Source organism: Henckelia pumila, chromosome 1 (assembly GCF_033568475.1).
Source record: "Henckelia pumila isolate YLH828 chromosome 1, ASM3356847v2, whole genome shotgun sequence".
Classification (NCBI taxonomy): Eukaryota; Viridiplantae; Streptophyta; class Magnoliopsida; order Lamiales; family Gesneriaceae; genus Henckelia; species Henckelia pumila.
This window is the reverse complement of record NC_133120.1, coordinates 123,171,821-123,186,024: the sequence shown is the minus strand read 5'-3', so window position 1 is coordinate 123,186,024 and position 14,204 is coordinate 123,171,821. Positions and strand designations below refer to the sequence as shown.

The 14,204-nt window shown below is 34.9% G+C and overlaps 1 pseudogene; it reads left to right on the top strand.

Moving 5' to 3' along the window:
- The first annotated feature begins 8,456 nt into the window (after positions 1-8,456).
- Positions 8,457-13,083, top strand: LOC140873919 (disease resistance protein At4g27190-like; annotated as a pseudogene).
- The last annotated feature ends 1,121 nt before the right edge of the window (positions 13,084-14,204 follow it).

The window sequence follows — 14,204 nt, the reverse complement described above, 5'->3', positions numbered from 1 at the left end:
ACATCTTATAGTCACTGTATATTCTAAACTGTTCCTAGTCGATTGAGCCGTCCGATAATAAGGATAAGGATCGCTCGAGTTTGAGACTAGCATTTGCGATGCAGAGTACCACATTTCATTGGTAGGGAACATAGAGATGTTCGAAGCATGCAAATGGATATTCATATGATGAATGATCGAACTACCCTATCCGGACTTTCCAAGTGGTTATCACTTATCGAGTGGATAAAGTCCGCGGTTTTGGTTGTACACCATTAGTCCTTACTACTTGAAACATCATTGAGACTCTATATGCTAGTACTGTGCTTTGACCCGTTTACCGACTCTATTGGGGTCATCAGGTGTCGGGATTGGGTACAGTTACAACACATATAGGAGTCGATGCTTTGTTGTCAAGGATTCACCACACACTTGCGAGTGTGGATATCCTATGCGATCTGAGGAGATATTAGTGTGACGAATCTCTGGCCAGAGTACATGATGTGTTTTAAGAAATGGTTTCTTAGTAGCACATGCGATGTCACTATTTGATCTTCAAGATGTATTGCATAGTTATCGAATCTCGAACGACTCTCGATTTACCAATGGTTGTTGATTCGATCGGGATATATGGATGAAGGGACCGTACTGTACGCTAACCAAAATCTATTGGTTCTTGCAGGCACTATCAGTGATACCTAGGGAATCATGGGGCGATGTTGCTAGGCGCTCTTACCATGATTCGATGGGCAAGTCGGAAATTGTTGTTCCGAGTCACAAGGAGTTGTGAGCCCACGGCTAGCTGTATCCCTGAACCATTGAGGGTCACACAGAGTAATGGATTTTTAATCCCCGTTGAGATAGTTAAATTTAAAGAGTTAAATTTAATGGACAAAGAAGTGGGACTTCTTATTTAAGAGTAGAGGAGTAAGATTTCCTAAAATGACATAGGGATGGGCATTTTTGGAAATCACTGAATTCGGATTCAGAAAAATTTATCTTGACTTTAAAAGGTGTAGAAATGGTTTCTGTGCACATTGGTGAAATCGGTTTATCAATCGGAGTCATGATGAATTTTATATTAATTTCTGAACATGCGGGCTTTGCTTGTCGGGCTTGAACTTATGACTAATGGGCCCTAAGCTGTTAGTGGCCTACATTATAAATAAGTTATTGCAGTACAGAAATTACACACAACACAGGTCACAATTTTCAAAAAACCCTAGTTTTCTCTCTAAAAGTGGCCGCCCCCCTCCTCTCTGCTCGGGAAAAATCCAGCCTGTGAATTTTGAATTACAGTCTGGTTTAACGGATCAAATTCGTTAATTCTCTTCGTAGAAACTTCTGATAGATTTTCTAGTGCAATCTATCAGAGGGATTAATTATTCGTTCGTGGACCTGATTGAAGAACAGTTCGTCCATCAGTTCCAGGGATATACAACAAGAGCAGAGCAATCTGTTGGTGTCCATAATCTCGATTCGAGATTGGAGGTAAAAATTTATAATTGTTATTTAATTTTTACACACACAATTTAATAGTTAAGTTTTGATACCCATTATGGAATCGTTCCATATAAAATTTTAAACTTCCGCTGCACCGGGTATCAATTCTGATTGATCTGATCGCAGTTCTCCAACAGTTTTCTCAAAATTACCATGTTTAAGAATATCTAAATCTTTGTCCAATATATCCGATTTTATTTTAAATCATTTTTCTCCCAAATCCTCCATTATTATCTCCCAACACAATATCACTCCCGAACCCAATTTGGAAATTACCCCTATCATCTCCAGCCAATAGGATTGTCCCTATCTTCCCCCTTCCTTTCCCCCCAAATCATCAATCACAAAGCCTTCCCCTCTATTTCCTTCCTCGGGCAGCTTGCTCATCCCTTTGGTCAGCACGAGCTGCCCCTCGGGCACCCTCGCTTCCAAAGCCTCGGACAAGACTTCCACCTTTCCTCGCCAGCCTAACATAGATCATTCCTCGTTCTTTGATAATTCCAAAGTCTCTTCCAACTCCAATTCCAAGTCTTGTTCTTCCTCCCAGGTCCCTATCCTTAAAACCGGTTTTTTGAATAACAAAAAAGCGGGTATTTTCAAACCCGAGAAGCCCTTGACCCCTAACCCGAAGTGGACGGACTTGTCGAGTGATGATTTTGATTCAGATGACTATCATGACTACATGCAGTTTCTGTCCGACTCTTATGCAGCCACTCAATCTAATGACCCATCTTATGAACATCAATTGGACTCTGAGGAAAAAGAAGAGGTCCAACAAATGATCAAGAGCATCTTGACCTCTAGCTACAATTTGAGGTCCCGTGAAACCTAGTTGCATCTTTAGTTAGGCTTGACTTTGTCTTTTGTTTTGATTTGTACTTTTTTTTGAGCATTTGAATTGTTTTGGGTTCGCGTACTTTGTTTTTATGCACTTAGAAGTGCATCTCAGGTTTACATTATTTGGGAGCTAATCCACTCCTTGTAATGTTTTTCTTATCAATATAATAAGTGGTTTTTGCCACCTTTTTTATAAAAAAAAATGACAACTCTGAGCCTGATTGTGGCGATGACTGGTGCAACTTTTACAGAGCCTTAAAAATATGTATTTGGCTATATACGTGCAAGAATCAAGAATTTTTAGATTAGAGAATTGAATTTGAAAGCTCTGAAAGATGAGACAGGTACCTTGATAAAACTCAAAGATAGAGTAGGCAGCAAACTCAGGGTGCAGAAGAAAACTGATCTTGACGGGCTTCAGGACAACGTTATCGTTTGGGTGAAGCAAGTCAAAGAGTTGGAAGGTGAAGTCGTGTCAATTGAATCAGGTGTATCGAGTAGCGATGATGCTTATGACTTGAGGTGTACTAGCTCCGTTTTCTCCAAAATATTGAAACTAAGCAATAAATTGGTGAAAAAGATAAGAAAAGTACAACAACTTAAAGAAGCTGGAGAGTCGTTTGCAGGTCAGATGAGTGTGCCAGATCATCTAATCCCAGTCGAGCATATTCTAGGTTCAACCATAACAGGTCAGAAAACAGGATCTGAAAACTAAATCAAAATTTTAAATTGAAAGATGATAAGGTAATAGGGATTTGTATTTGTCACATGGGGAAAAATACATTGGTGTAAAATCTAAATAATAAGCTGAGAAGAGAACCATCAGCTCACAGTTTCAACATAATAATATGGGTTACAGTGTCTAGAGACACAAACCCAAGAAAGATTCAAACCCAAATTCTTGAGATATTTCAGTTGGTGTTAAAGAATGAAGAAAGTGATGAGACGGTAACTAGTTGGTTGCATGAAAGATTGAGAATAAGTGCTTTCTCCTAATCCTAGATGAAGTTTGGGAGGATATCGTTGTACAGAATCTTGGAATCCCAAATCCCGAAGACTGTCTGAGGAGAAAAATCCTTACAACCTCTCGTTCACTACATGTATGCAAGAGGATGTTGAGTGCGGATGAAATTATTATGGTAGGTGCGTTGAATCGTGAAGAGACATGGGAGCAGAAGCATGCAGGGGAAGTAGCTGTGTGACTAGGGATTCAAGCAGTGGCTAAGGAGGTTGAAAAAGAATGTGCTGGATTGCCTTTTGGCTCTCATTACTGTTGGGGCATCTATGAAAGGAAAATATGATGTTCGATTTTGGGAGCATGCACTCACAACATTGTGGATGTCTGCCCCAGATCTCAAGAGGACCATTGAAGAGAAGGTATTCAAAACCCTCAAATGGATCTACGACTCATTACCGAATGAGATCACTCAATCCTGGTTTCTTTTATGTTGTTTGTATCCAGAAGATTACAATATTAGCTCGAATGAACTTGCCCGATATTGGTGTTGTGAAGGGTTATTTCATGAACACCTAAACTATGAAGAAAGGAAAAACCAAGGTATTGCAATAATTCAATGCCTAATAGATTTTTGTTTAGGGATGAAAATTTTCTCCGAACACGATGGAGAATCCGATACCTGACCCGAATGGATGAGGGTATGGAGACATTCTTTGACCCCATTAAATAAATTTAGTAATTGGGTATGAGAATTTCGGATTTGGGGATCGAATAGGATGTAGTAACATCCTACTCATCCCCGACCCGAATACCCGATTAAATATATAAATATATATATATATATATACACACACACATATATTATAAATATAAATTTATATATTTAATTATGCGTTAATATATATTAAAAAAATCTTAATAATAATTTATTTTTGTTAAATGATGGTAGTTGGATGGAACATAGAAAATTATTAGTATAATATTATTTTGTAGAATAATGGAGTTGAGATAATTATATATATATAATATTTTTTTATTTTCTTATATTATGTTTAGTTTGATTTTTTTTTTTTTATCTTTCATCTTTTTCTTATTATTCTTAAAAAAATTTGGTGAATAAACATAATTTTATTTAAACAATGAAATTTGAAAAAAAAAAATACAATTATATGTGGTTATAAGATATTTAGGTAGATGATGAATATCCATCCTCCGATGGGTATGGGGATGAAGATTGATATGGAGGTAGATATAATAAATGTGGATGAGGATGGAGGTATGAAATCCTACCCGAACCCGACCCATTTTCATCCCTATATTGTTGTTTGTTGGAAATTGTTCCATGGTGTGATAATATCAAGGTGCATGATGTGGTTCGAGATGTTGGTATATGGATTGCATCTTCAAATGAACATGAATGCAGATCCCTTGTTCGATCCGGTATCCAATTGACTTGCGTAACAAAGTAGGAGCTCTTGCATTCCTATAAGAGGGTATCTTTCGTGGATAACCAAATACACACCGTCCCCGAATGTGTTGTAGAATGTCCAGAATCTTCAAGCTTAATTTTACAGGGAAATCATCCCTTTGAAATCACCCCTACCTCATTCTTCAAGTGATTTTAATCCCTCAACATCTTGGATTTGAGCTATAGCATGATCGAATACTTGCCTTTTCTAGATGGACTAAATCAGCTTCGAGCTCTTATCTTACATGGATGTGAACTTTTGAAAGAGTTGTCTTATTTAGATGGTTTCAATGGACTACCCATACTCGATTGTGGTGGTGCTAATATCACAAAATTTCCATATGCTGTTATTTCTAGGTTGCATAAGTTGGAGTACTTGGATCTGTCGCTTAACAAAAGAACACAATTAGTAGGAAATTAGGGATGGCAATGGGGCGGGATGGGGACGGGGATGTCTTACCCATCCCCGTCCCCGAATTCAAATCCCGTCCCCCATCCCCACCCGATCCCCATAATTTTAATAAATTTTATTATTATAATATATATATATATATATGATATTAGTAAATTTTATTATATAAGAATAAAAAATTATTATTCAATTTTATGATAAAATACATTAAATATTCTGGGTAAAAATTTTGATTATAATATTAACTTTTAAAATTAATCAAAATATTTTAAATAACAAATATAGCTACCAATAAAAATTATTTTAAATAAAAAATATATATCAAAAATTTATTAAGAATATATATTTTTTTCTAAATTTATCAAAATAAATAACAAAATATATAATAGATTAATATTAATAGTTTATATGTCTACGTAACAAGAATGAGATTTAAATAATAATTTTATGTTATAAAAAAAGTATGTTATCACAAGCGTATATATTATATGTAATACATAAAAATATATATAAACTAAAGAATAGTAATACTTTTAATTATAATTTTTATAAAATTTTTGATTTAATAAAATTTGATAAATAAAATATTTATACACTTCAACATCATCATCATCATCATCATTATTATCGGAGCGGATTCGGAGATGTGAGATAACATCCCATACCCGCCCCAATAAATTGCGAGGATTTTTAAAAATCTCCAAACCAGAACTCATACCCGAATATTCACCCCCAAACCTATGGGAAAAAGTGTCTTTCCTAACCATTAGATGCATATAGAATATTTGAAATAGTACTATCTTTCCCAAGAATTTAACTATATTTCATGTTTGTTTGGAGAGCTTGCAACATATAGGTAGCAAGAACCACAATTTTCTTGAAAGAATAAAAGAATTTTCTTTGTCAACACGAAATGAATCATATGACCAAAATCAGTGTGAATTCTGACAAGTGTATGTGTACTTTGTTGGTCTCAACTGGCCTACATATTTGATTATTTGGTCATTATGAAAAGCATCTGAATGGATATTTGACAACTGTGTAGAACTTGCTGAAATTTTGAAGATTTTGGTCTTAAATGCTACATGCTGCTTTTCAACATCTTGGATTTGAATCTCTCAACATCTTGGATTTGAGCTATAGCATGATCAAATATTTACCTTCTCTAGATGGACTAAATCAGCTTCGAGCTCTCATCTTACATAGATGTGAACTTTTGAAAGAGTTGTCTGCTTTAGATGGTTTCAATGGACTACTAGTACTCGATTGTGGTGGTCCTAATATCACAAAATTTCCATATGTTGTTATTTCTAGGTTGCATAAGTTGGAGTACTTGGATCTTTCGCTTGACAGAAGAACACCATTAGATGCATATATAATATTTGAAACATTACTACCTCTCCTCAAGAATTTAACTATATTTCATGTCTGTTTGGAGATTTTGCAAAATATAGGTAGCAAGCACCTCAACTTGCTTGAAAGAATAAAAGAATTTTCTATGCAACACGAACGACGAATCATATGACCAAAATTAGTGTGAAGTCTGACATGTATGTGTACTTTGATGGTCTCAACTGGCCTACAAAGTTGATTGAATGGTCATTATGGAAAACATCTGAATGGATATTTGAAGACTGAGTAGAAGTTGTTGAAATTTTGAAAATGTTGGCCTTAAATGCTATAAGATGTTTTTCAAGTGTTAAGGTGATAAAGATTAAATGACTACCTTTGGTCTGATGGTTGAATATAGTACATGCACATCATTTGATCATTTGCTGCCCAATATAAAGGAAATTTACCTCCATTCCGTGTTTGGGTTGAAGAACGTTTTAGATTTGGATGATATTATCGTCCTATGTTTTCCTCAGCTAAGGCTGATTCGGATTATCGACCGTCGCCAATTAAAATGTGTTTTTTCTCTCAAAGAAAACAAAAAAACTAGAGAAACTACAAGTTATGGAGGTCCATTCTTGTGAGGAGTTGGAATGCCTCTTTAGGTATTCCCCCATGGCATGAGCCTTGTGCTCAATCTTCGAAAAGTGAGTTTGTTTTGTCTTCCAAGGTTAGAGGATCTGTGCATAAATCGTATGGGATCATTGGAAAATCTAAAGCTGCTGAAAGGGATTGAATCATTTCAATTTCAATTTTTTTGTTTAATCAGTTCAATTTCGATTTTAAATTTAAAAATTTGGTTTAATCGGACCTATATACATTTATATTATATATATATATAGTTTTTGAGGCTTATACATTTCTACTCCCTCCGTCCCAATTATGTATTTCATATTTATATTTTTATTTGTTCCAAATATATAGATTTTAACTATATTAGTAATATTTTTCTATATTTTTTTACTAATATATCCCTATTAACTATATCTTGAAAATTGTGCAACCACTTTTTTACAAATGCAACCATTTTTTGAATGCATTAAACATGGATAAAATAGAAATTTTTTATATAATTTAACTTTCCAATGATTTTTATTAATCTGTGCAAAAAAAAAAAATCAAGATTATATAATTGAGATAGAATGAGTATATTATAAAAAATAATTATATTCCCTAAAGCCCTAAACCAATAAAAATAAAATCGATCGATTGCCCCAACGCTTAACTTCAACTTCATCGTTCTGTTTGTCCATCGTTTTGAATCTAATTTCACTTCACCGCTGCCAAGATTCAGTCTCGAACAGGTGGATGAGAATTCTTCTTGCGGGAGGTAAAAATTTTTATTTTTATTCTCGTTTTTCTACTCATTATCGCGAAAATGAATTCATAAAATTTGCATTTTCTTGGAGATTTTATTGTTTTCATTTTCATTTCCACCCAAATTCTTGTTTTTGTTTCCACATTTTTTTGTGGTGTAAACATGACAGCTGTGAGTGTGACTGTGGCAGTGACTTTTACAGATTTGGCAAAGCCTTCAAAATCTATATTTGGATATACACGTGCAAGAATCAAGAATTTTCAGAATAGGAATTGAATTTGAAATCTCTGAAATATGAGACTAGTGCATTTATAAAACTCAAGGATAGTGTAGGCAGCAAACTCTTGGTGCAGGAGCAAACTGATCTTGACCGACTTCAAGACCAGGTGATTGTTTGGGTGAAGAAAGTCAAAGAGTTGGAAGGTGAAGTCGTGGCAATGGAATCAGGTGTATCAACCGGCGATGTTTCTTATGATTTGAGGTGTACTTGATCTGTTTTCTCCAAACAGTTGAAACAAGAAATGAATTGGTGAAAAATATAAGGAAAGTAAAACAAATTAAAGTAGGTGACGAGTCCTTTGCAGGTTAGATGAGTGTGATGGATCAGCTAATCCCAGTCGAGCATATTCCAAATTCAACCATAACAGGTCAGAAAACAGGATCTGAAAAATTAATCAAAATGTTTGAAAAATTAAAGGATGATAACGTAACATGGATTGGTATATGTGGCACGGGCGGACTTTAGAAAACTACTTTGGTGCAAAATCTAAATAATAAGCTGAAAGGAGAATCATCAACTCACAGTTTCAGCATAATAATATGGGTTACAGTGTCTAGAGACACAAACCCAAGAAAGATCCAAACCCGAATTTTTGAGAGATTTCAGTTGGTGTTAAAGGATGATGAAAGCGATGAGATGATAACTAGTCGATTGCATGAAAGATTCATAAAGGAGAAGTTCTTTCTCCTAATCGTAGATTATGTTTGGGAGGATATCGATGTACAGAAGCTTGGAATCCCAATCCTGAAGACTGTCCAAGGATAAAAATCCTTATAACCTCTCGTTCATTACATGTATGCAGGCGGACATCGAGCGAGGATGAAATTATTATGGTAGGTTCGTTGAATCGTGAAGAGGCATGGGACCATAAGCATGCAGGGGAAGTAGCTGTGTAAATAGGGATTCAAGCAGTGGCTAAGAGGTTGAAAAAGAATGTGCTGGATTTTCTTTGGCTATCATCACTGTTGGGGCATCTATGTAAGGGAAATATGATGTTCGATTATGAGATCATGCACTCACAACATTGCGGATGTCTGCCCCAAATCTCAAGGGGACCATTGAAAAAAAGACATTCAAAACCATCAAATGGAGCTACGACTCATTACCAAATGAGATCACTCGATCTTAATTTCTTTTCTATTGTTTGTATCCAGAAGATTACAATATTAGCTCGAATGAACTTGTCCGATATTGGTGATATCAAGGGTTATTTCATGAACACCTAAACTATGAAGAAAGGTAAAACCAAGGTATTGCAATAATTCAATGCCTAATAGATTGTTGTTTAGGGATGAAAATTTTTTACGAACCCGATGGAGAATCCGATACTAGACTCAAATGAAAATATGGAGGAATTTTTTGACTCGATTAAGTAAATTGATAATTGGGTATGGGATTTTGGATTTGAGAATCGAGTAGGATGTAGTAACATCCTACTCATCCACGACCCGAATATCCGAATAAATAAATATATATATTATAAATATATATGTATATATTTATTTATACATTTATTATATTAAAGAAATTTTAATTATAATTTATTTTTGTTAAATTATGGTAGTTGGATGAAACATAAAAAATTATTAGTATAACAATATTATGTAGAATAATGGTGTTGATATAAATTATATATAATATTTTTTTTATTTCTTATATTATGTTTAGTTTGCTATTTTTTTATCTTTCATATTTTTCTTATTGTTCTTATAAAAATTTGGTGAATAAACATAATTTTATCTAAACAATCAAATTTGAAAATATACAATTATATGTGGTAATAGGATATTTAGGCAGAGTATGTGTATCCATCCTCCGATGGGTATGATGGGGATGGGGATGGAAGTTGAATACCCAACGAGGATGGGGACGGGGATGGAGATAAAGATGTAGGAATATATAATAAATGGAGATGGAGACGGAGGTATGAAATTCTACCCGAACCAGACTCATTGACATTCATATAGTTGTTTCTTGAAATTGTTTCATGTTGTGATAATATCAAGGTGCACAATGTGGTTCGAGATGTTGGTATATGGATTGCATCTTCAAATGAACATGAATACAGATCCCTTGTTTGATCCGGTATCCAATTAACCTGCGTAACAATAGAGGAGTTCTTGCATTCCTACAAAAGGGTATCTTTCATTGATAACCAAATACACACTGTTCCCGATGTATTGTACAATGTCTAGAAGCTTCAACCTTACTTTTACATGGAAATCGTCCCCTTGAAATCATCCCTACCTCATTCTTCAAGGGATTTGAATCCCTCAACATCTTGGAGCATGCACTCACAACATTGCGGATGTCTGCCCTAGATCTCAAGAGGACCATTGAAGAGAAGGTATTCAATACCCTCAAATGGAGCTACGACTCATTACCAAATGAGATCACTCTATCTTGATTTCTTTTATGTTGTTTGTATCTAAAAGATTACAATACTAGCTCGAATAAACTTATCCGATATTGGTGCTGTGAAGGGTTATTTCATGAGCACCTAAACTATTAAGAAATGGAAAACCAAGGTATTGCAATAATTCAATGCCTAATAGATTGTTGTTTAGGGATGACAATTTTCTCTGAATCCGATAGAGAATCCGATACCCAACTCGAATAGAAGAGGGTATGGAGGCATTATTTGGACCCAATTAAATAAATTGGTAATTGGGTATGAGAATTTCGGATTTGGGGATCGAGGAGGATGTAGTAATATCCTACTCATCTCCGATCCGAATACATGATTATATATATATATATATATATATATATATATAAACACATATATTATAAATATATATGTATATATTTATTTATATATTTATTATATTAAAGAAATTATAATTATAATTTATTTTTGTTGAATGATGATAGTTGGATGAAACCTATGAGAACGAAAAAGAAAGGAAATAGATGGAAAACATATCCTATGCAAGTGGAATAGGCAGCATAATGTATGAGATGTTATGTAACCGACGAGATTTGGCATATGCTATAAGTGTAGAATCAAGATTTTTTGCTAACCTAGGCATCTACCATTTGGAAGCTTTTAAATGGATCTTGAGATAGTTAAGGAACACTAGACATGGAATTATGTTTGAAAGGAAGCAAAAGAATGAAAATACAGTAGTTGGTTTCGTTGACTCGGATTATGCTGGAAACTTAAATACACGCAAGTCTCTGACTGGATATGTATTTACACTATATGGAACTACTGTTACATGGAAATCCAGCCTCCAACTGTAGTGGCTCTTTCAACCATAGAAGTCGTGTATATAGCTGTTACTGAAGCCATTAAAGAAGTTGTATGCTTGAAAGTATTGGTGACTGAGCTTGGTATCAAGCAAGATCAAGTGATAGTCTATTGTGATAGTCTAAGTTATATCCATTTATCTAAACATCAGGTATACCACGAGAAGTCTAATCAGAGTTTATGAATTTTGAGGGTTGAATTGATATTTGATCAGAGACTGAATTGCAAATTTTGAGGAATCCAGGGGCCATTGTGCAAAAATGAGATTTTATATATAACACTTGGCCTTAATTATTTGACTAGTATTCTCCTTCCTTCCTCCTCCTCTCCAAACGTATTCCCCTCCCCTGTTCTCTCCATAACGTTATTTCAAGCTTTGGGAATTTTGATTTCGCACGATCCGTCCATTGGAATTTCAATCCGAAGATATATTCGTGATCATGGCTGCGAGAGCTCCGTTCTACCGTAAGTTTATCTTCGATCAATTATACTTAGATTTTTGGATTCCGTTAGAATTTCATGATTTTCGGATATGTTGTTCTTGAGCTAGCATAGATCGTATATTCGAAGTCGGATCGGATAAAGAAAGTCGTTTGGATTTGTTATGATTTTATAGGCTAAATTCGAAATAGGGGTTTGGGTTTGTGTTGAGATTTGAATTGTTTCGATGGATTTTTGTTGTTAGAAGTTGTATTGGATCGATATATTGATGTATATGGTTTTTTGGTTAACCGTTTTATAACCGTTATGCCGCCGGTTTGAATTTTTAGAATTTGGGAAGTTTGATTGAATTTTGGATTTGATTTGGGGTTGATTGGTTGTTATTGAGTTCTTTTTATCTCCGTATAGATTGGACTAAAGAAGATTGAGTTCATAGTTCGCAGAATTGGAAGCGTCAAAGAATTGATCGAGAATTGGTAACAAAGTTACCTTAATCGTTGAATTACGATTGAATGAAATTTTGATTAGAATTCTCGTTCTTGTAGCTTGTCCAGATCGAAGCTGCATCGAATCGAAAAAAAGTTAATAGACGACATCGAATAAAAAAGAGACAAATACTCAAGTTTAGACTGATTCTCGAGTTCCTAAATCACACACATGCATGATTATTTGTTATGATTGATTAAATGCATTGAGTTGAATTACTTGAAAGTATTGAGATTTCATTTGCATTCATACTGAGCCAAAACGTCTGATTTAAAAGGGCCGATTCGCTCAAGTTTTAATTAGACGTTTTGGGGACTATAATCGAGTGACATTGGTCGTCGAGTTACTCCATTAGCACGAGGCTCCTTATAGTTGCTCCAGAATCTAGAGGATTGAGATATGCATCATCCACCTCGATCGGGAGAGTCGGTGAGATTTTGTGATATCTTGACCTCGAGATCCCAAAAGAAGAAACCAGATTATTTGATTATTCGAGTCGATAATCTTGTTTTAAATACATGCATTGCATTTTATTGCATTTCGAATTGAGTTGTTGATATAACTTGAATTGTTTGTCTTGTTGTTACGTATATTATGATTTGATATATTACGTGGATTATATGTTATGTCTCTTTTACTGAGAATTATATTCTCACCGGATTTATCCAGCTGTTGTTTTGTCTTTGTATGTGTGCTTGGCAACAGGTGGGACATGTTCGAGTCAGAGGCAGCATGATTAGATCGAGTTGGGAATGATAGAAGTGAGGACTTGGTTTAGAAGTCGAACTTTGTAATCGGACTTGGCTTGTTCTATGTATTATAACTTATCGAAGCATGCTTAGATTAGTATTTGAATTATATTATGTGGAATTGGTTATATCTTGAAGCATTTTTTAGAACTTGTAGTATGTTAATCTTGTTTGGATGATGTTCAAACCCCTTTTCATTTCAAGTTTGGATTTTGTATTGTATTAGCATCATCCCGGTTTTTAGAGCAAGGAAATGAGATTGAAATTGTAGAGTTTGGCATGAAAATTCGAATTTCATGCGCAGGCGCGCAGTTTAGTTTGAACCCCATGCGCAGGCGCGCTTTTCTTTTTAAAGGAAATTTTTTTCTTGAATCCTTTTAAGGTTTTGAGTTTGTTGTCTGATATTTTATTTATGATTAGATGATTAGAACTGAGCTCCTCACATTACTCCTTACCACTTGCCAAGTTCAAACACTGCCTAAACATGATAAAAGCAGTAAAAACTAACTAGCCTTACTAAAGGGCTAGGAGGAAAACATCCAACCAAATTTGAGACAAGGTATAGATTGTTGGACTTGGGTGTGTGTTTAAAACTTTGATTGGGCCCTTGCTGTGTTCTTTGTCTATTTGTTCCTGGATTAGTTAAATGGTTGGCCAATCATTTGGGCTTACTATCTAAGGGCTTTCAACGGAGGTTGGAAACTGTTAAGCTGGTTGGTTGGTTAGACAACTGGATGACCAAAACAGTTGGTATATGGATGCATGTACATATTGGTGTGCATGCCACCGGTTCCAGAAGGTGAACTATAAAGAGCTGAAGAACTTCAAAAAGGGGGCAGATCAACTCTCGAAGCTGATAAGAGATATACACTAGCTCAAAAAAGAATCAAGAAGGGCAATAATAAACGGCAAAGATATAGAAAATACAAGGAAGAATCAAGATGCAAGGATAGGATGAGCGAAGGGTTTTATTAAACTTGTTGTATTCTTGGATGTATTCTGGAAACGTTGATTGTATTGGATTTATCTACATTCTTGGTTAATCAATAAGATGGTTGTGGTGTTCTCCCGTACCTAGATGTAAGCCTGCAATGATGGCTGAACCACATAATCACTAGTGTTTGTTTC